At 45.1% G+C, this 22,966-nt stretch overlaps 1 long non-coding RNA gene across 1 annotated transcript in view; it reads right to left on the reverse strand.

The window, feature by feature from the left end:
- The window catches only part of LOC119968737, a 40,958-nt gene extending 34,060 nt beyond the window's left edge, over positions 1 to 6,898 (reverse strand). Inside the window, exons 1-2 of the long non-coding RNA XR_005461194.1 lie at positions 6,745 to 6,898; positions 5,753 to 5,850 (exon numbers count right to left, since the gene is read on the reverse strand). This is a non-coding gene — a long non-coding RNA (uncharacterized LOC119968737). The remainder of the gene's footprint in view (positions 1 to 5,752; positions 5,851 to 6,744) is intronic.
- Positions 6,899 to 22,966: the final 16,068 nt, after the last annotated feature.

Consider the following 22,966-nt stretch of genomic DNA (forward strand, 5'->3'; position numbering starts at 1 on the left):
CCTACCATTACTGCATCGTTTCCCGTACCACCCTTCCCAGCTGGATTTCTAAACAAGTCTAACCACTTAGTACCAATTAGTCCCTCACAATGACGTTCCCCAGGATGATGTCCTTGGTTTCTTCCCCGCTCTCTATCACATTCTATTGGGAATTGCTGAACTTGCAAAACACAATGTAACAATCAAACCTGCTACCTGGTCACATCCATGTTAATAAGAAAATTTGTTTCAAAATCCCAGAAGCAGGCACAATTCTGGTTTCTGAATAATAACATGTCAATTCTTAAGCCAGATCACTACTCCTAAATTACAAAATGCTGGACAATGGATATTTTATTCCATCATAGCACTACATTTGTTATAGATCACCGCTGTGAGTTATTGTTCAATATATACAGTTTCTATCTATTAACAAATTCTTGAATAATAATAATATTTATTGTCACAAGTAGGCTTACATTAACATTGCAATGAAGTTACTGTGAAAAGCCCCTAGTCGCCACATTCCGGCGCCTGTTCGGGTACACACAGGGAGAATTCAGAATGTCCAACTCACCTAACAAGCACTTCCTTCAGGACTTATGGGAGGAAATCGGAGCACCCGGAGGAAACCCACACAGACACGGGGAGAACGTGCAGACTCAGCACAGACAGTGACAGACAGAGAGGTTGAATAAACTTGGTTTGTTCTCACTGGAACAAAGGAGGTTGAGGGGCGACCTGATAGAGGTCTACAAGGTTATGAGGGGCATAGACACAGTGGATCGTCAGAGAGTTTTTCCCAGGGTAGAGGGGTCAATTACTAGGGGGCATAGGTTAAATGTGCGAGGGGCAAAGTTGAGAGGCAAGGTATGAGGCAAGTTTTTTACACAGAGGGTAGTGGGTGCCTGGAACTCGCTGCCGGAGGAGGTGGTGGAAGCAGGGACGATAGTGACGTTTAAGGGACATCTTGACAAATACATGAATAGGATGGGAATAGAGGGATACAGACCCCGAAAGTGTAGAAGATTTTAGTTTAGACGAGCAGCATGGTCAGTGCAGGCTTGGAGGGCTGAAGGGCCTGTTCCTATGCTGTACTTTTCGTTATTCTTTGTTCTTTGACCCAAGCTGGAAATCGAACCTGGGACGCTGGCACTGTGAAGCAACAGTGCTAACCACTGTGCTACTGTGCTGTTACATTAAACCATAGTTGATCATATGCTAGTGGAATAGTTCAGAAAGAGATGAGTCCTTCTCAAGAACAATTATAGGTGAACAATAAATGCTGGCCTAGCCAGTGATGCCAACATCCTGTGGGGTAAATGAGAGGCAGCCAAAGGTGAGTTTGAAATGCATGTGCGTAGTGATAGATAAGGTTGGTGAGGTGCCACATGAGTTTGTCACATGGGACTCTGAAATAGTAGAAATAACAGAAAGCTGGCTGAAAGAATTAGAGGATTGGTAACTTCATATTCCTGAATGCAGGGTGTTCAGGAAAGATAGAGAAGGATATAAAGGGAAGAAGTTAAAGTAATGATTTGATAAACTACAGTAGCTCTGGAAAAGATTAGTGTTGTTGAGGGATCAAAGAAAGAATCTCATTTGGTTAGCCATAAGAACATAAGACATAGGGGCAGAAGTAGTGCATTTGGCCCAGCAAGCCTGCTCCGCCATTCAATGAGACATGACTGATCTGATATGATAATCCTCAACTCCTCTTTCCCGCCTTATCCCCATAACCCTTGATTCACACAAGACCATAACGCATAGGATCATTTAGGTGCAGAGTGAATTAATTGGACCTCCAAATAATGAGAAGGGAGAAGAGAACCTAATTTGCAGGAGTTACAGGGAGGTGCAAGAACTACAAAATTGCAACAATGGGGAATTTCATTAGTCTGATATAGACTGTCAAAGCTGGAGAGGAATTATTGAAATGAATCAAAGAGAATTTCCTTGATCACTGTGTTCCCAGGCCAACGAGGAAGGAAGCAATGGTGGACCTCGTTCTGGAGAATGAAGCGGGGCATTTTCAATGGAGGGCATTTGGAATAAAGGGATCACAATATCATCAGGTTTAGAGTAAATATAGGAAAAAAGGAAAAATCAGGCATCAAATACTTTGGAGAAGGAAGGAAAAGGGACCTGGCGCAGGTGGAGCGGAATCCAAAATTGCTAGGCAAAAAAGTACAGAAGGAAATAGTACAATCAGAGTCCTTCCAAGTGTAGATGATTTGGATACAGAATAGACATGTTCCTGCCAGGGGCAACTAAGGTTCCTTGGGTGACTAAAGATGGGAACTGATCAAGAAAGTTCTATTGTACTCATTTCAGGAATTCTTCCCCTACCTGTTCCATTACACTGTTACTGTCCCAGTCTTTATCAGGGTAATTGAAGCCTCACATCATCCACATTTAATTTCCTTCACCTTTTTGCAATTTATCTGTAAATTTGCTTCCCCTTCTCCTCCCCATCGTTTGATGGCCTATAATAGTGGAGCTGAGTCCACAAAAGATCAGCCATGATCGAATTGAATGGCGGAGTAGGCTCGAGGGGCCAGATGGCCTACTCCTGCTCCTAGTTCTTATGTTCTTATGTTCTAATATACAGCAGTGTAACAAGTCCTCTATTATTCATTAATTCTAACCAAATAGATTCCATCCTCAACCAGCCTACACCCTTCTGGTGCTGTAACAGCATATTGATCACTACTGCCACCTTTTCTAATTTTCCCCCTTGTCTATCTGTTTCAGCTTAAGTTCAGGGTCTAGATGGGGTTTCCTTAGGGTTTGCCAGTTGTCCGAAGAACACTACCATCGACTAGTCATAAAAAACATTCTTGTTCATTTACAGAGTATTATTATTTTGTCGAAGCTTTTTGTCTTACACTCATCAGGACAATCATAAGTATACCAATGTCAGGGGAAACAACGTTTATACTGTAGGAGAGGAGGAGAGTTACATAAAGTGGTTGTTTCTCCTGACTTTAGTATTCTTGTGAATGCCTGATGGGTGTAAGACAAAAAGCTTCGACAAAATATAATTTTTCAGCAATACGTCGGTTCGCCACTACCAAACGACTAATAATTAGTGCACATAATTAGTACTCAGGTTCTGTTAGCCAGGTTAGCATTTATTGCCTATTGATTAGCTGCTCTTGAGAAGGTGCTAGTGGGTCTTCTTTGTAACCTCTGCAGTTGACATGAAGATACTCCCTTAATGCCATCAGCTAAAAAATGTCAGCATTTCAGCCCAGCGACAATGATGGAATGACCATGTATTTCCAAGTCAGGGGGGCACATGACTTGGAGGAGAACTTGGGGGTGATGGAGTTCCCGTTCCTGCACTCTGTTGCAAAATACAAGCGCAAAGATGATGGGGTGAAGCCCTCTTGCAGACTTATAGCCTTCAGGCATTTGCCACTTTTATGTTCACACCTGAAGGTTCGTCACTGAGGTAGGGTGGGGAGATTATCAGTGTTTGACAAATTGCCCAGCAGAACTGTAACCCTGACCAGAGAAAGTTTGGAAGGAAAATGAATTGAAGAGCAACAATCAGAGGAGCAGACAACTTGCAATTAGTTAGCACCTTTCACAACCTCAGGATGTCTCCAAAGCCCGTTAGAGTCAATTAAGGTTCTTTTGAAGTACAGTCAATGTTGAAATGTAGGAAACGCAGCAGCCAATTTGCACACAGCAAGATCCCACAAAGAGCTAAGAGTGTTTGACCAGATACCTTTTTAGTGAAGTGCGCGGAGGGATAATTGGCCAGTTTAAAGAAATAGCATGTGAATGATTGAGAATTCAATAAACTCAGCCTGACAACATATGGACTTCAGTACAAAATGCAGAATGCAGACCGTTCACTTTTATTGTGTAAATTAAGGAGACCTGCATTGCGCAATGTATTGTAATGATTTGTATACTGAAAGGTTTGTAATTGCGCAATCCTTTTATTATTTTTGATTTTATTCATAGTTTGATGATTAGCTACAACTATCTTATGAATTATAATTGCTTCATAGAAATCATAGAATCCATACAGTCCAGAAGGAGGCCATTCGGCCCATCGAGTCTGCACCAGCCCCTGCTCCGATAGAACACACTACCTAGACCCAATCCCCTGCTCCTATTCCCGTAACCCCACCTAACCATTGGGCAAATTTAGCATGGCCAATTCACCTAACCTGCACATCTTTGGACTGTGGGAGAAAACCAGAGCACCCGGATGAAATCCATGTCGGCACAGGGAAAATGTGCAAACACCACACACACGGTCATCCGAAAACAGAATAGAACCCAGGTCACTAGCGCTATGAGACAGCAGTGTTAACCAATGTGTCACCGGTATTTGTTTCATCATCATGACTCACCACTATGACAATTTTTAATTAAACCAATTATCTATCTGTCCTTCTGTCTGTCCATCTGTCTGATGGTCTGTCTGACGGTCTGTCTGTCTATTTGTCACCCATCTGTCTATCTATCTAGATACTTAGCTATCAGTCTGTCCATCTGTCTGACGGTCTGTCTGACGGTCTGTCTGTCTATTTGTCACCCATCTGTCTATCTATCTAGATACTTAGCTATCAGTCTGTCTATCTGTCTCGATGTCCATCTATCTTCTGTCTGTCTAGATATTTATCTAGGATGGCGGGGAGAAATCCGCTGCTCATCTTCGAAGCATGGCATCCTCGACATCCATCTGAGGGCCTCAGTTTACTGAGGAAGCAAAACTCTCTCATTACGCGTTGGGGTATCAGCCTGGATTTGATGCTCAAGTCCCCAAGGCAGACGCCCAGCACTCTGAACAGATAGTGAGAGAAAGGGCAAGCAGGGAATTGTGAAGATTATAGCAACACACAAAAGGCAAGAAGTTACTGTGAGAGTCTATTGTTTCACAAAAGGTGCAAGGTGAAACCAGCAAAAAGTAAAAGTAAGCTGATATCATATCACAAATAGGTTTCCACTGGGTTTGTAGAATTGGAGAGTATGAGAGGACAGGGGTTATGTTACTGGATTGGTAGCCCATAGCCCAGACTAAGGGCCAGAAGCTGTAGGTTCAAATCCCACCAGAGCAGCTGGGAAACTGAAAATTCAATTAATTAAATTTGGAATTAAAGAAATCAGACTGTTGGAAGAGGTGGCCAGATATAGCATTTGGAGGGAACGGGATCAAAGGTTATGGGGAGAAAGCAGGATTAGGCTATTGAGTTGGATGATCAGCCATGATCGTGATAAATGGCGGAGCAGGCTCGAAGGGCCAAAAGGCCTCCTCCTGCTCCTATCTTCTTCTATGTATCTACATGAGATGCATCTGATTTGTTAATGCCCTTGGTTCTTACTTGGTCTGGCCTATGTGTGACTCCACAGCAATGTGATTGATTCTTAATTACCCTCTGAAATAGCCTCATAGACTAATGCATTCGAGAAGGTAGCTCACCATCTCCTTCTCAAGGGCAATTAGGGATGATAGTAGATTCCGCTCTTGCCAGCGATGCTCATGTCCTACAGGCTCAACTTCCAATCTCCTTTCAGTTTTACCAATCTTTCCAAGATGTCCCTGGCTTCTTGTCCAGGGTCATGTCTGGACCCGAGGTCACGAGCCCAGGAGGGCTATTTGGCCACACAGCACCTCACAGCCAAACCGATGCTTCCTGCATCTGACACCCCATCAGCTCCCATCCAGGAGTCCCTGATCCGCAACCAGAAGGGGAAGTCATTGTTTTGACCAACCAACTCCCCCCACCCCCCACTCTACCCTTAGCCTTACCCAGCCCACAGTGCTGAGGTCAGTTGCCACGCTGACCCTTGATCTGGATGAGACTAAGGTCGGGGGATCGAACCCAGGATGTTTCTTGCTGCTTGTACCTAGATATATGGGAGAGAAAAACGAAAATCCATGGTGACACATCTCTTACTTTCACGCAAATTAAAATAAATGAGTTTAGGCTAAGAAATTGCTGACGCAAAGTCACTTGTATTACATTTCTGTCGACCACATTTGGGAAGGCTTCTCAAGTACGCCATTCGGCCCTTCGGGTCTGTTCCATCATTCTGTTAAATCATGGCTGACCTGTCTCCTAACTCCATTTACCTGTCTTGGTCCTGTTGCACTTTCATGCCCTTGCCTAAAAGAACTGTAAGAATTTTCCATTCGCCCACAGGTTGCACAGTTTTTCAGTGGATGAGAGTTCCCGATTTTCAGTGCCCCCTTCGCCAAGAGAAAGGAATTTATTACACCTCAAACTTTTAAAGTTGCCCTTTAAAAAAAGGCCACGCTGGCAACATTGTCATTTACTTTAATGTTGTTACGGGACCCAAAAAATATATAGGAAATTGAAATGGAATTCACGCGCTCGGCTCACAGGTGCAATATGTTTCTCGATAAAGCCCACTCCCCTGGTGATTCTGAGAATCCTCTCCGTCTTCAAGAATGACTCATCACTGAGAATCATATAAAGAGAGGACAGTCATCTGGGAGAAGCTTTGCTAGTTCGCTGCTGCTCCCCTCGCTCTCCCCTTTAACTGCAACTGGCAGCGATTGCATGGGGACAACTTTACCGCTGCCTGCTGACTGCGGTGATTCCGTGCGCCAAAGCGAGATTCCCGTCCCATCACTTAAGCAAGTGAAGCGGCTGGCAGGAAGCGAACGCGTTGATCAGAAGAGGTAAGTCTAGCGTTGCAGAGGGTGCGGTTGGTTTGGGTGGAAATTGAACCAAGATTTATCGACAGAGGTCGTGCCGAAAGAATGAATCTACTCACATGTTCTGTGAACGCTTTTTTTGGACAGAACGTTGTGGGGTGCGATCGCAGTCTCTCCAACCTGCTAGAACTGTATTTTAAGTTGTTTCAGGCTGTCATTGGCAATTGAGAGGAGAGAGAGACTGACGAGCATTCGGGGTCCACGCAGGAAGCAGCACGCTGCAGGTTGGGTTGGTGGGGGGGGGGGGGGGGGGGGGGGGGGGGGGGGGGGGGGGAGAGAGGGGGGAGGGGGGGTGCACTGACGCAATTGAAGCTTTACAGGCACCCAGCACTGTGGCTCCGCTTAAAATGTTTCTCTTAACTTTTATGTGCTGCAGTAGGAAATAGTGCGGTTACTGTGGTGCTTCCTGACACATTTGTCTGAAAGACACACTGACAAAGTTAAGAAGAAACGGTTCGAAGGCGCAATAATAAACGTATATGTATAAAGGCCACCTTTTCACGAAAGTGTATTTTGCAACTGCAAGAGAGCAAAATCGCCCTACTGCTGCTATTTCATAAAGATTTTAGAAAATATCCTTATTTAACTTTTGTAAAGTATTACAATGTACAGGAACAGGCCAATCAACAGCTTTATTAATGTTCTGCACAACCTTCTCCAACCTTTTATTGAACCCTTTATGCATTTTCTTCTGTTCCTTTCTCTCTCATGTGTTTATCTAGTTTCCTCTTAAATGCATCTACACTCTTTGCCTCAATGACTCGATGTGGTAAAGAGTTCCACTTTCTAACCACTCTCAGAGAGAAAAACTGCTCCTGAATTGGAATTATTCGTGGTTAGCGTATATTCACGGCCCCTAGTTCTGAACTTGTCCCCACGTGGAAATGTTCTCTTTTTAGTCTACCCCGTCAAACCCGTTCCTAACCTTAAAGACTATGTAAGAGTTTTACTCATTCCTTGTCGCATTCTAACTGTTTAAGTTGTTGTAAGGAGTAACTCAGGTTGGGAGGAGTGTTGATCGAGACTTGAAAGAGTGTAAAGTTTTACGTCTCTCCAGGTAGTGATATAGGCCAAAATGGGAAAGTGTTTGACTCTCCAAGTTCAAACATCATCCTTTCGGAAGAATTAATGAAACGGTGCATTAAAAAAAACAGGGTGGCATTACGGTGGATGGGGCGGCTGGAAGAAAAATTAGTTTAAGCAACAAAAATAATAAGGAATTCCCAGTACAGTCCCATGTGCGACTTTGGCAGGGAGGTTGCTTAGAGGGTTGTTTCCCCATGTTCGGCCACGCCCAGAACTAAGTCGCATCGTGTCAGGATTAGAGGTCATCCACTTGGGCTGAGATGAGGAGGAATTTCTTCACTCAGAGGGGTGTGCATCTTTGGAATTCTCTACCCCAGGGGACGTTCGGTGGTTGAGTATATTCAGGGCAGAGGATTGATAGGCGAGTGAATATGGTGACAGCGCAGGAAAGTAGAGTTGAGTTGGATGATCAACCCTGTGCTTGATGAAAAGCAGAGTATGCCTGAACGGGAGGCTGCATGGCCCACTCATGCTCCCCTTTCTTGTGCACATGTCCTACTTTTGAAGACTGGGTTACAAGCAATTTTTGCTGAGGTCGAACAATGCTCAAGAGGTTGGAATTGAAAATGTAACAATCGGCGTGGCATCAGTTTGCTGGGTCACTTTTGTAGCTCATGTCATGAGCGTCTTTGACTGTAATTCCAGAGCAGGCCAATCAGAGAGGCGACATCTCCTCATGCGTGGTTCTGTTGTAATCTGATCCCTACTCGCAGGGGGATGGGAAATGCGGAATGCCTGGTGAAGCTTGAACTTTACAGCTTGGCAAGGAAATAATCTGGGAATTATTCATATTGAGGGATGTGAGATTGTTAGAGGTGTGGAAAAATAAAGTTAAATGGAACAAATTGGATAATAACAGGACACACACCTTTCCAGCTGGAAAAGAGACTGAACTTGGAAGGGGTGAGGAGGTTGGTTGAATTTACACAATAGCTCTGTTCTCCAAAGTTCTAGTGACCAGTCATGAAAACACCATAGAAAATCACCCCCTTGTAATCACAATCCATCACTTCTTGATTTTACATAATTCCCCTTTTCTTACTCTTATCAACCTTGATGGTCTCTGACTCTTCGAATCTTGATACTTTGTCGTGCTCAGTGGGCCTTTTCTCTTCATCTAGCTCGGTCGCCTTTGACTCTTTGTCCTGCTCCCAGGTATTGGATATGCCTTGGCTTCCAGCTGACTTTGTTGTGCTTCCTTTCATTGTAATACTCTGCACAAGCCAAGCATAAACTGGTAGAGAGGGCAAAGCCTCTGTCAATCCCCCAGATGCATCCAGCCGGCACACAGAGATGGCAGAGGGCTGCCGTGTACCTCTGTCCAGTTGGAGGGGAGAATAACTGGAGTCCAAAGGGAGGATCAGTTCTGGAGCAACTGGCTAACACTCCATAACAAATAGTCAAAATCCACAGAGCAGGTGTCTGACCGCTTGTGCAACCTGACAGAATCTGGGGAAGGCGGGAGTGCGGGATGTGGGCAGAGAAGGGGAGAACGTCCCCTGTTCACTAACCCAAGGGCGCAGTCACACAATGAAACTGAGAACGTAATGGTGGATTTCCCAAAGGGATGAGAGCTGAAGAAAACACGTTTTTAGAAAAATGCTTATGTAAAAATTAAAATAGAATCATTCTGATACTATATATAACTTTCTATTTGTAGAACTACCCACTTCCCAATAAGAGAAACCACGCTATTTTTCCTACGCACAGAACCGTTTCAATTCACCTCACAATTTCCACGATGCATTTGGCAAGAAACAATTTACTTCTCATGTTGGTGTGGATTCATTGTTAGTTGGTTACTATGGTAAGGTGAAAGCAGGTGCATCCTGGGCCTCACTTCCTGTGCAGTGCTTTGTTTCTTTCCAATCATCAATGAGCTCAGGCTGTACTTCCTGTTGTACGAGAATAGAAAACGGATAAAGTCTGAACATTTCTCCCCGCATTTAAAAAAAACTGTAACAAAAATAAAACTACAGTAAAGACTTACGAGCTAGTTCTGTGAGTAATTACGCTGTGCTGCGGAGTCGTTAGACTGAGCTATGACTCCGGGGGCTACACACCTGCCTTTGAGGCCGAAGATTGTGCGCTCAAGTCCTGGGTACGGGTAGAAGTTCCTGAATCAATACACTCAGGGAATGCTGCACTGATGGAGGTGCTGTCTCTCGTCTTTGGGACATTAAACTGAAGCCTCCTCTCAGTTAGATCCCTTGGCATAGTTCGGAAGAAGAACTGGGTATTTCTTGGCAATGGCCTGGTCAATATTTATCCTTCTACCTACGACACTGAAAACAGATTATCTGGTCAGTGTCACATTGTTCTTTGTGGCAGACTCTATCCACAAATTGGCTGCTGTGTTTCCAATGTTCCAACAGTAACAGAAGTACTTCATTGACTGTAAAAGGTTTTGGGATGGCTGGAGGTAATGGAAGCAGCTCTATAAATGCGATTTTGGAGGGTCCCAAGTTTGTCCCAGGTCTCAGTGTACTGAGTGAAGTGACCATTGGCTGGGTCGCTACCGTTCCTTTCAATGCCTTGAGGTGGGGGCCGGGAGACGTTCCCTGGTTGGTATTGGTGGCAGTGTAAATAGGGCAGGAAGATTTATTTTATTCACTATTCACTAGAGGCGAAAACCTCACAAATGTTTAAAAGGATGGCACAGTGGTTAGCACTGCTGCCTCATGGTGCCAGGGACCCAGGCTAAATTCCGTCTTCAGGTGATTGTGTGGAGTTTGCAATTCCACCCCCCCCCCCCCCCCCCCCCCACACAACCCCGTGACTACCTGGGTTTCCTCCGGATGCTCCAGCTTCCTTCCACAGTCCATCGCTGTGCAGGTTAGCTGCATTGACTATGCATTGGTTACAGGGCTAGAACGGGGGTGTGGGCCTTGGTCTGCTGCTCTTTCAGAGGGTTGGTGCAGGCTCGATGGGCCGAATGGCCTCCTTCTGTACTGTAGGAATTCTATGACTTCTGCATAGATAAGCACTGGAAACGTCGCAACATCCAAGTGCTGAAAACTGGGATTCGTGTAGACTTAGTGTAGTTTTGTCGGTGCAGACTCGATGAGCCGAAGGGCTTCTTGTCTACTGCAAGACTCCATAACTATTGGAGCTGAAATGGTTAAGCAGCCACATGCTGGGCCACACAGCTTCGGAAAGATTTGCACCCAAGTCTACAATGACTGAGCTAGTCTCCAGTAATGGCAGTCACTAGGCATAACAATTGCCCCCAAGGAACAGGGAGGGGGAAGGGGAGGCGTGGGAGGATTGAAGTGAAGAGTTAGGTTTCCAGGTAGTTGAAGGATCTAGTTGGTGGGGGTGGGTGTGGTTGGCACGGCAGTGGTGCCAACCACTGCCAGTGAAACCGTACACCACCATGAAATGCCACCTGCCAGATTGAAGCAGATAAAGTACCAAGCACAATATTGCGGTGTGTTTATTGGAGTGGCAGTTCATAAATAACAGCTAACACCTGCTTCAACAATCAAAGGAAAACAAACACACTCACATACAAATGTTGTTTATTCAGTCATTCTGAAGAGAAAAAGAGCTAAATCTCTCCATTCTTCCTACTGCCTCCAGGAAAAGTTCAAACCATTAAATCCGACATTAGAAACAAGCATTATAGTCAAAAGAAATTCCCCTTGCTGTCAGGTTACATATTTTTACTCTCGCAATGACTCAAGTATTAGAATCTTTAAGATCGATTTCTCATTTTAAAAACCTGACTGCACACGAAACGTGGGGGCGATGATTTCCCTTTTCATTTCCCGCCACGTACCTGCTGCTCCTGCAATTATATCACAGAAACATCTGTTGAAAGTGGACCATGTCGATGCCTTGTGAGGAGTGCTAAAGTTGGAGACATCCTCTCCCTTTCTCGCTTTCTCTCTCTCTCTCTCTCTCTCACCCAATTTGCTCGTCCACTTAAATATCTATCATTAATATCAATTGGCTAATTTTAAACATGTGTCAGCGAGAGAGAGAGGGGGGGGGGGGTGGGGGAACGAGTACACAGAGGCTGGCTGACATTTGTTTTCTTCGAACGATACTGTGAATCAGCACACCGCAGACAGCTCATGGGGAACTCCATGGTGCATTCCCAATAGTTGAATCCCTGCCATTACTGCAGGCCGTCACTCCCTCTGATTTATAAAGGGAGGGCTTCTAACTTCCAACAGGGGCATTTCCAGCCGCACGCTCATACCCAGGACATCCTGAGGATGTACGATTCTACTCTGCAATGCTTGTTGCCTGGAGGCCTTGTGCGAACAATACTTTCAAAGTGCAAGAACTGGAGGCGGAACTTAGCTTTTACTAAAAGGGTTGTAAGTATGTTGAACAGATTATCAGCGCTGTGAGAGGAACTAAACACTTCAAGGCTTTTAAGAAGGAACTAAATAATTCTGAGTTTTAGTCCACAAAATGGATTGGCCATGCTAAATTGCCCGTAGTGTCCTAATAAAAGTAAGGTTAAGGGGGGGTTGTTGGGTTACGGGTATAGGGTGGATACGTGGGTTTGAGTAGGGTGATCATGGCACGGCACAACATTGAGGGCCGAAGGGCCTGTTCTGTGCTGTACTGTTCTATGTTCTATGTTCTAAATGGGATTTATAGTTCTTCGAAATTCATAAAGATCACTGTGAATGATTACATCCATTTGCTTTCATTAAAAACTCATACGGTGTATGGATAGTTTGTGGCATCATGGTAAGCTTGGCAGCTTTAGAACGGGTAATTTTGCAATGGTGTAGTGGTATTGTCACTGGACTAGTAACCCAGAGACCCAGGGCAATTCTCTGAGGATCAGGCTCGAATCCCGCCAGGGCAAATGGTGATATTTAAATTCAATCGAAATCTGAAATCGAAATGATGGCCATGAAACCGTTGTCGGAAAAACCCATGGGGTTCATGAATAATCCTGCAGGGAAGGAAATCTGCCTCCCTCTGGTCTGGTCTACGTGTGATACCTGCCCCACAGCAATGTGGTTTACTCTCAATTGACCCCTGAAATGGCCCAGCAAACCAATCAGTTCCAGGGCAATTAGGGATGGGCAATAAATGCCCACATCATCTGAACAAATAATAAAAATACAACTTTGGACCTTGGTTTGTAAAGTTCGCCACCACTGGCGACTTCCTCACTTCATGTCTGGGACTGCGTAGACTAATCTTTAGAGATTGATAGTTATCGTTAGTCAACAACTCCTGCGTTGCGGTACAAGGCGACGGCCTAGATGCCCGTTCGGGTTCCATCTGGCAATTGCTATGGACCAATGGGCTTGTCATGCCTGAAACAGTTTCTATGCCACAAAAGTGATCCAAATCTTGTAGGTGGAAGGCACACCTGTCTCAACGGTGGGGGAGGTAAAAAATAAAATTGGTGAGTCAGGGGAGAAAATCAGCACTGGTTCCTGCTGGCAGCTGGTGTACGTGTATGAAGATCACGACAGGGTAGAATTGTACATCCTCAGGATGTCCTCTCTACTCAAATAGTTTCATAGAACCCCGACAGTTCTATTCACAGTTGGCCCATTCAGCCAATCGAGTCTGTACCAACCCTCTGAAAGAGCGCCATACCTCGGCCCACTCCCCCCTGAAGCCATCCACCAGTGAGAGCCTAGGCAATTAATGCTGGGCAGACTGAAAGCTGAACCCTGGACTTAAATGGCTCAACATCCAGAGGCTATCTGGCAGCATTGTCATTACACAATAGCGTGAAGCTGGAGCCTCGCCTCATGCTCCACCCAATCTTTAATCCTGTTGGATTTACAATCCAAACCGAGAGGTTTAATGGCTGATGGTGAGTTGTAGGCTAGAAAATAGGGAAGAATCATGCAGCGTCAATCAAAATTGCCGACACTGGATTCATCGCACATGTCTTTCTCTTTTTCTACAGGCACTGCACTTTCGAGGAGTGAGTCAGGCGGCTAATTCTTCCTACTGAAGTCTTTATGGACTTAATGCTAATTGTGATAGGGGTTTTGAGTTCTGATGAGCTCCTACATATTAGCATTAGCTCTGTGATGTGACTGTGGTCGACAGGTGTTTGCTGATGGAGGTGGGGGAAGTCACACGGAGACCAAGTGAGAGGACTGGGTGGAAAGCAATGAATCAGAGTTTCTGGGAACAGTGCTCGGCCACCACACAGGAAACATGCAGGCACGACAAGGGGGGGGTCTATGTTGAAAATAAAAGACTCGTTGGCACCCGTGTATAAAAGATGAGATGAACACCTACTTGAAATGCAGGTGGGCTGTCATCTCTCGTGATTTCACGGGGAAAGTTGAGGTGCATTTGAGGTTAACAGACCTCAGGATGAAAATAAAGCAATGCGCAATGCTCACTTTGGCATTAAATTAAATGGTTTAGCACACTGGGCTAAATAGCTGGCTTTTAAAGCAGACCAAGGCAGGCCAGCAGCACGGTTCAATTCCTGTACCAGCCTCCCCGAACAGGCACCAGAATGTGGCGACGAGGGGCTTTTCACAGTAACTTCATTTGAAGCCTACTTGTGACAATAAGCGATTTTCATTTCATTTTCATTTCATTTCATTTTATTTCAAATGTGATTCGACTCTGATGTGCTTTAGTCATGGAAAAGAAGTGAAAAGTATGTCCTCTTCCCCAACCCCCATTCAAATGTAGAAGGATAGGGCAGCATGGTGGTGCAGTGGTTAGCTCTACTGCCTCATAGCGCCGAGGACCTGGGTTTGATCCCGGCCCCGGGTCACAGTCCGCGTGGAGTTTTCACATTCTTCCCTTGTCTGCGTGGATTTCACCCCCACAACTCAAAGATGTGCAGGGTAGGTGAGTTGGCGATGTTAAATTGCCCTTAATTGGAAAAGAACAAATTGGGCACTTCGAATTAAATAAAAACAAATATAGAGGGATGGAGGAAGACAAATGCCAATCAATCAAAAGGGCAGCACGGTAGCCTTGTGGATAGCACCATTGCTTCACAGCTCCAGTGTCCGAGGTTCAATTCCGGCTTTGGTCACTGTCTGTGTGGAGTCTGCACATCCTCCCCATGTGTGCGTGGGTTTCCTCCGGGTGCTCCGGTTTCCTCCCACAGTCCAAAGATGTGCAGGTTAGGTGGATTGGCCATGATAAATTGCCCTTAGTGTCCAAAATTGCCCTTAGTGTTGGGTGGGGTTACTGGGTTATGGGGATAGGGTGGAGGTGTTGACCTTGGGTGGGGTGCTCTTTCCAAGAGCCGGTGCAGACTCGATGGGCCGAATGGCCTCCTTCTGCACTGTAAATTCTATGATATCTATGAAAAAAAGGAACAGCTGATGCTTCTTGTCAAAGGAAAGCAGTTGGGTCAATACCTTCCTCTCCACAATGCTGAATTTAAGTCTACATCCCCTCCCCCAGCCCCAGCCTTCATGCATTTGGCATTTTGCTATTGATGATTGTTGGCGGAGACCTTGGAGATCTATTGTTCAAAGCACACCTTAACGCAGCATGTGGCAGTCAAATCTTCTGTGCATGGTCGGCTGGTAAGTCATCTGTTGACAAGTAAAGTGGCATGGTGTCAGTGAGATCCATTGAAAAACCAGCATTTTCACTGCATCTGTGACTTTTCAGACACAAAGGTTTCGACTGGGGTAAGAGATTCCGGATGACAAAAAGACAATTTGTCTTGCCCAGCTCAATCAAACCCAGAATCTACACATGATGATCAGAACAAGTGAGGGGAGGACATCATTTAGCATCTCCATCCTGCTCCCACCATTGTTAATCTGTATTTTAACCATTTACCACCTTGCTTCCAAAAACCTTAATAAACGTGCTCATTAAAAATCTGTCAAAAAATCAATTTCTCAGCAATATCCACCCAGCTCCCCTTTAAAGCTAGTCAGTCATCTCTGAATCAACTCATACAAACATACCAAGAAGGAGCAGAAATATCCCATTCAACCCTTCAAGCCTGCTCCGCCATTTAATAAGATCACAACGCCATATGCTGCTCTTGTTTGGCACTTGTTCCTCCCTTTCTTCAGGTGACGTCCCGGAGGACTAGAGAATAGCCAATCCTGTTCCTTTGTTTAAGAAGGGTAGCAAGGATAATCCAGGGAACTAAGGCCGGTGGGCCTTACGTCAATGGTAGGGAAATTACTGGAGAGAATTCTTCGAGACAGGATCTACTCCCATTTGGAAGCAAGTGAACGTGCGAGAGGCAGCGGTTTTGTGAAGGGGAGGTCATGTCTCAATAACTTGATAGAGTTTTTCGAGGAGGTCACAAAGATGATTGATGCAGGTAGGGCAGTGGATGTTGTCTGTATGGACTTCAGTAAGGCCTTTGACAAGGTCCCTCATGGCAGACTGGTACAAAAGGTGAAATCACACGGGATCAGAGGTGAGCTGGCAAGATGGATACAGAACTGGCTAGGTCATAGAAGGCAGAGAGTAGCAATGGAAGGGTGCTTTTTTGATTGGAGGGCTGTGACTAGTGGTGTTCCGCAGGGTGCAGTGCTAGGACCTTTGCTGTTCGTAGTATATGTAAATGATTTGGAGGAAAATATAACTGGTCTGATTAGTAAGTTTGCGGATAGCAATGAGGACTGTCAGAGGATACAGCAGGATTTAGATTGTTTGGAAACTTGGGCAGAGAGATGGCAGATGGAGTTTAATTTGGACAAAAGTGAGGTAATGCATTTTGGAGGGTCGAATACAGGTAGGGAATATACAGTGAATGTTAGAACCCTCAAGAGTATTGATAGGCAGTGAGATCTAGGTGTACAGGTCCACAGGTTACTGAAAGGGGCAACAAAGGTGGAGAAGGTAATCAAGAAGGCATACGGCATGCTTGCCTTCATTGGCCGGGGCATAGAGTATAACAATTGGCAAGTCATGTTACAGCTGTACTGAACCTTAGTTAGGCCACACTTGGAGTACAGTGTTGAATTCTGGTTGCCACACTACCAGAAGGATGTGGAGGCTTTAGAGAGGGTGCAGAAGAGATTTACCAGCTTGTTGCCTGGCATGGAGGGCATTAGCTATGGGATGTTGAATAAACTTGGTTTGTTCTCACTAGAAGGAAGGAGGTTGAGGGGCGACCTGATAGAGACCTACAAAGTTATGAGGGGCATAGACAAAGTGGATAGTCAGAGACTTTTTTCCAAGGTAGAGGGGTCAATTGGATTTGGATTTTGGATGGATTTGGATCCATCTAGGGGGCACTATTAGGGGGTATTACTAGGGGGCATAGGTTTAAGATGCGAGGGGCAAGGTTTAGAGGAGATGTACGAGGCACGTTTTTTACAAAGAGGGTAGTGGGTGCCTGGAACTCGCTGCCAGAGGAGGTGGTGGAAGCAGGGACGACAGTGGCGTTTAAGGGGCATCTTGACAAATACATGAATAGGATGGGAATAGCGGGATACAGGTGTTCCGCAGGGTGCAGTGCTGGGACCTTTGCTGTTTGTAGTATATGTAGATGATTTGGAGGAAAATGTAACTGGTCTGATTAGTAAGTTTGCAGACGACTGAAAGGCTGTTGGAATTGCGATTAGCGATGAGGACTGTCAGAGGATACAGCAGGATTTAGATTGTTTGGAGACTTGGGCAGAGAGATGGCAGATGGAGTTTAATCCGGACAAAAGTCCCCAGAAGTGTAGAAGATTTTAGTTTATACAGACAGCATGGTCGCTGCAGGCTTGGAGGGCCGAAGGGCCTGTTCCTATGCTGTACTTTTCTTTGTTTCTTTGTAACCAATCTCTGTTTATTGAAGTACCATTTGTCAATGTCCTCTGTCGATTATTCTTTTGTCTATTATGTACGTACTGTGCATGTTCCCTGGGCTGCAGAATAATACTTTCCACTGTACTTCGGTACATGTGACAATAAATATCAAAAAATCAATCAGTCAGTCAATCAATCATGTTGATCTGATAGTAACCTCAAATCTGCATCCTGTCTCCCCCAAATAACCCATCACCCCCTTGCTTCCTGAGAATCTATCCAGTTCTGACTTACAAATATTCAAAGACTGCTTCCGCCGCTTTTTGAGGAAGTAAGTTCCAAAGTCTCATGACCTTCTGAGAGAACGAATTTTGCCTCATTTTAAATGGACGACCGCTTATTTTTACACAGTCCAGGCAGATCATTCCATACATGAAAAGAAATCATAGGGCATAACTCATAGCAACATAAATACATATATAGGCACAGGCATCAGGTGAAGCATACAGGAGTGTAGTACTACTCAGTGGAGAAGAGATCAGATCAGTCCATCAGAGGGTCATTTGGGAGTCTGGTAACAGTAGGGAAGAAGCTGTTAGTGCCTGTTCTGAAACTTTTGTATGTCCTACCGATAGAAGTCGTTGGAAGAGCGAATAACCCGGGTGGGAGGGGTCTTTGATTATGCTGCCCGCTTTCCCCAGGCAGCGGGAGGTGTAGAAAGAGTCACTGGATGGGAGGCAGATTCTCGTGATGGACTGATGCTAGTTCTAGATTCTCCCACAAGAGGAAACATCCTTTCCACATCCACACTGAAAAGACTTAATAGGTATACCGTTTTGGATACTGTTGAGGGGGATAGCCTATCAGGGGAAAACAATAGCAGCCAGAACAGTGGCACCACAACTGGCTCTGTTGCTCAGCAAGGGAGAGCAAAGTGCAGGAGAGCGATAGTTATAGGGGACTCTATAGTAAAGGGCACAGACAGGCGCTTCTGTGGATGTGAAAGATACTCCAGGATGGTATGTTGCCTCCCTGGTGCCGGGTCAAGGATGTCTCTGAACGAACACGGGGCATCTTGAGGGGGAGGTGAACAGCCAGAGGCCATAGGACATATAGGTACTAAAGACATAGGCAGGAAGAGTGATGAGGTCCTGCAGAAGGAGTTCAGGAAGTCAGGCAGGAAGCTAAAAAGCAGGACCTCTGGAGTTGTAATCTCAGGATTGCTCCCTGTGCCAAGTGTCAGTGAGGCTCGAAATAGGAGGATAGTGCAGGTAAACATGTGGCGAAACTGGCGGTGCAGGAGGGAGGATTTCAGATTTTTGGGATCTCTTCCGGGGCAGGTGGGGCCTGTACAAGAAAGACGGGTTGCATCTAAACTGGAGGGGCACTGATATCCTGGCCGGGGGGGTTTGCTAAATTTACTCGGGAGGAATTACACCAGTATAACAGGGGGGTGGGAACCAGAATGAGAGCTTAGAAGGTGTAATAACTGAAGGGGAAATAGAGAACCAAAATAAAAGAACAACATCACCCTCAGGCAGAGCAAAACAGGGGACGTGTGAAAAGGGAGGTGGTCAGTGCAGGATTGAGGGTGTTGTACCTAAATGCGCTTCGTATACGGAACAAGGTAAATGAGCTTGTTGCGCACATTGAAATTGGGCGGTACGATGTGGGCATCTCAGAGACATGGCTGCAAGGGGATCAGAGCTGGGATCTAAATATACAAGGATATGCATGCTATCAAAAGGACAGGCAGATTTGAAAAGGGGGCAGGGTTGCATTGCTAGTAAGGAATGAAGTTAGATCGATAGCAAGGAGCAATATAGGATCAGAAGGCATAGTGTGGGTAGACTTGAGGAATCGCAAAGGTAAAAAGACCCTGATGGTAGTTATTTACAGGCCCCCTAGCAACAGTCAGGATGTGGGGCATCAAATAAATCAGTAGGTAGAAAAGGCATGTAAAAAAGACAATATTACAATAATCATGGGGGACTTCACTATGCAGGTGAATTGGGAAACTCAGGTTGGTAGTGGATCCCAAGAAAAGGAATTTGTGGAATGTCTTTGAGATGGTTTTTTGGAGCAGCTTGAGACAGAGCCTACTAGGGAACAGGCAATTCTGGATTTGGCGATGTTTAATGAGGCAGACTTAATTAGGATCTTGAGGTGAAGGAACCCTTAGGGAGCAGTGACCACAATATGATAGAATTTACCCTGCAATTTGAGAGGGAGAAGCTGCAATCAGATGTAACGGTATTACAGTTAAATAAGAGTAACTACAAAGACATGAGGGAGGAGCTGGCCAGAGTTGATTGGAAAAGGAGCCTAGCAGGGAAGACAGTGGAACAACAATGGCAGGAATTTTGGGGGGTTATTCGGGAGGCTCAGCAGAAATTCATCCCAAGGAGGAGGAAACATATTAAGGGGAGGACAAGGCATCCATGGTGACGAGGGATGTCAAGGACAGCATAAAAGCAAAAGAAAAAGCATACAAAGTGGCGAGGATTAGTGGGAAACCAGAAGGTTGGGAAGCCTTTAAAAGTGAGCAGAGGACAACTTAAAAAATAATAAGGGGGGAGAAGATGAAATATGACTGCAAGCCAGGGATGTATTCTGATGAGGGATGAGTCCTGGATAGAGTGGATATGGAGAGGATCTTTCCACTTGTAGGAATATCTAGAACCAGAGGACGCAATCTCAGACTGAAGAGACAATCCTTCAAAACAGAGATGAGGAGGAATTTCTTCAGCCAGAGGATGGTGAATCTGTGGAATTTTTGCCGCAGAAGGCTGTGAAGGCCAAGTCACTGAGTGTCTTTGAGACAGAGATAGATAGGTTCTCGGTTAATAAGGGGATCAGGGTTATGGGGAGAAGGCAGAAAAAAAGGGATGAGAAAAATATCAGCCATGATTGAATGGTGGGGCAGACTCGATGGGCCGAGTGGCCTAATTCTGCTCCTATGTCTTATGGTCTTATGGACCCCTCACGATCTTATCTGTTTCTATCAAGTCGCCCCTTACTCTTCTAAATTCTAATGGATATAAGGTTAGTCTGTCCAACCTTTCCTCAGAAGTTGACAGGCCCATTCCAGGCATTAGTTCTGGTAAAACCTTCTCTGAACGGCTTCCAACACATTTACATCTCTCCTTAAATAAGTTGACCAGTGCTGTACACAATCCTCCAAATGTGGCCTCACTAGGGCTCTGTACAACTGAAATATAACTTCCCTACTTTTATAATCAATTGCCCTCGCAATAAATGATAACATTCTATTAGCTTTCCTGCTGTACCTGCAAACTAGCCTTTGGCAATTCAAGCACTTGGCTACCCAGATCCCTCTACATCTCAGAGCTCTACAATCTCTTTCCATTTAGGTAATATGCTTATATTTTATTCTTCCTGCCGAATTGGACAGTTTCACATTGTTCCACATTGTACTCCACTTGTCAGCTCTTTGCCCACTTACATAACCTATCTGTCTCTTTTTGTAGCCTACTTATGTCCACTTCACAATTTCCTTTCCTACATATCTTTGTGTCATCAGCAAATTTGACAACCATCCCACCCACCCCTTCACTCGAGTCATTTATATAAATTGTAAATAGTTGAGGTCCCAGCACTAGTCCCTGTGGCACACCACCTGTTACATCCTGCCGACCTGAAAGAAAACAATTTATGCCTTCTCTCTGCTTCACACTAGCCCATCGAGTCTGTTCCTCCATTCAATCATGGCTGATATCTTTTTCATCTCCATTTTCCTGACTCCTCCCCATAACCCCGATCCCCTTATTAACCGAGAACCTATCTATCTCTGTCTTAAAGACACTCAGTGACTTGACCTTCATAGCCTTCTGCGGTAAAGAGTTCCACAGATTCAGCATCCGCTGGCTGAAGAAATTCATCCTCATCTCTGTTTTGAAGGATTGTCGCTTCGTGCTACCTAACTTCAATCCATGCCAATATGTAACTCCCTATACCATGAATTTTTATTTTGTGTAATAACATCTAAGTACAGTATATCCACTGGTTCCCCTTTATCCACAGCATGTCACTTCCTCAAAGAACTCCAATAAGATGGTTAAACATGGTTTCTATTTCACAAAAGCATGTTGCCTCTGTCTGATTATCTTAAACTTAGCCAAATGCCCTGTTATACCTTCTTTAATAATAGCTTCTCACATTTTCCCTATGACAGATGTTAAGCTAACTAGCCTATAGTTTCTACTTCCTGTCTCCTTCCCTTTTAGAATAATGCAGTTAGACTTGCAGTCTTCCAATTGAATGGAGTATTTTCTCGAATCTCAGGAGTTTGGGAAAAGTAAAACCAAGGCATTAGCTATCAGATTAGCCACTTATTTGAAGATCCTCGGATGAAGTTTCAGGATCCGGGCTCTTGTCAGTTCGCAGCTCCAACAATTTACTCAGTACCAATTCTCTGGTGACTGTCATTTTCTTGAGTTCCTCCCTCCCTTCCATTTATAGCTTCTTCTGGACTGTTACTTCCATCTTCTATGGTGAAAACTGACGCAAAATGTCTGTTAAATTAATCTGCCCTCTCTTTGTGATCCATTATCAATTCTCCAGACGCCATACCTTGTATAGGACCGACATTCATTTTGATAACTCCTTTCTTTAGAAACCCTTAGGGCGAGATCTTCCAGCTGTTCACGCTGGCGGGATCTTTCGGTTCTGCCGAGAGCGTACCCCGCCAGTTTCCCGGCAGCGTGGGAAATTCCATTGACAGCAGCCCAACCAGAAGATCCCGCCACTGGCCAACAAGGGGGCGCCACCCACAGCCGGGAAACATGCTGTGAGGAGGTCCAAGAATCTCGCCCTTACTATCTGTTTTTATATTATGGCTAGCTTTCTCTCATACTATGCTTCCTCCCTTATTAATGTTTTAATCACCCTTTGCTATTCCTTATATTCTGCCCATTCCTCTGACCTTCCACCCATTTACACAATTGTGTGATTCATCTTTAAGTTTGATTCTATCTTTAACATTTCTAGTTAACCACGGATGGTGTGCCCGTCCCTTGGACTTTTTCTTACTAGTCATTGGTGTGTATCTATTCTGTGCTTTTGAAACTATCCTCTTAGATGTTTGCCACTGCATATTATTGACCTATTCCTTAATCTAATTCGCCAATTCTCTTCAGGCAGCTCTGCTTCCATGCCCTCATAATAACTTACTTTCAGCAACATGGGCTGCGATTTTCAGCACCTGTTCACCGTGGACGCACTCTCTCGAAAGGGCCGTAACGGAATTTACGGCAGCGACAGCGTGAACCCGGTTACCATGAATTGGAATTCATTTTAATATTCATAATGGGCTTAACACCCTTGCTCCAGGGTCATCAGGTGTGTGTCCCCCCCGTCCCCCCCCCCCCCCCCGGTGTGACACAATGTCGGTAGGAATCACTACTGGTTTCTAAAAACGGAAAACAGTCATGATGACCACGCCGGAGGTGCAGAGGTGAATATAGCCCCTGGGTGGTGAGGGACATGGCC

This window comes from Scyliorhinus canicula, chromosome 7, assembly GCF_902713615.1.
Source record: "Scyliorhinus canicula chromosome 7, sScyCan1.1, whole genome shotgun sequence".
In the NCBI taxonomy this organism is placed as follows: domain Eukaryota; kingdom Metazoa; phylum Chordata; class Chondrichthyes; order Carcharhiniformes; family Scyliorhinidae; genus Scyliorhinus; species Scyliorhinus canicula.